This window comes from Stegastes partitus, unplaced genomic scaffold (assembly GCF_000690725.1).
Source record: "Stegastes partitus isolate 25-593 unplaced genomic scaffold, Stegastes_partitus-1.0.2 Scaffold967, whole genome shotgun sequence".
NCBI lineage: Eukaryota > Metazoa > Chordata > Actinopteri > Pomacentridae > Stegastes > Stegastes partitus.
The window spans coordinates 259620-260470 of record NW_007578698.1 but is presented as its reverse complement, the minus strand read 5'-3'; positions in this window follow the sequence as shown (position 1 = coordinate 260470).

Below are 851 nucleotides of genomic sequence, written 5' to 3'. Positions count from 1 at the left end.
GGCATGGATTCTCCAAGTCTTTGTATTTCTACTGGTGGATAAACACCATTCATCCAAATGGTATTCGGATGAGATTAGGTTTTTGGACAATGGTGGTGGAGAACGCTGTCTGACACATCAGTCCCAGATCTGCCACAGTTGGTTAAGATCTGGTGACTGTAAAGGTCATAGCGTACAATTCACATCATTTTCTTCAAACCATTCAGTGAGCCCTCATGTCCTGTGGATGGAGGCAATGTTACACTGGAAGAGACCGCTGACATCAGGATAGAAATGTGTCACCACAGGATAAAGGTGGTAGTTCAGAACAACTTTGAATTGATTTGACTCTTTCACTTGACTATGTGGTTTGATTGGTCTGCTCCCTGATTTATGTTTTTCTAAGCACAGTTGATTTTTCTGCATCAGCTGCAGGGCCTAGTTGTTTTAAACATTTAATCTGGATCAGAGTGATCTGGATTTTGAAATGCTGTTTTCTTATCCCCTTTGTGCTGTTTTTTTTCAAAGCAACACTGGACTATATCATCCTGATCCAGTTACAAACATAAAGATTCCTAAATCCAGGTTACTTGTGGAACTAAACTAAATGGAAAACAGCACAATAAAACAATGCATAAAACATCTCCTTCCATTTTCAATTTCATTCTAACAGCCAGACCCACAATACAGAAATACAAATGAATAAATACGGATTATTCACATATACATTGTTTTCTATTTCTATACAGTGATGGATGATGATTAGATTGAATTATTTTGTTTGGTATTAACAGTTGTTTAGGGGAATATTTGATGAGGGCAAAACCCTTTACATACTTTATTATACTGAAAGGTGGCGTGACTAAACAAAC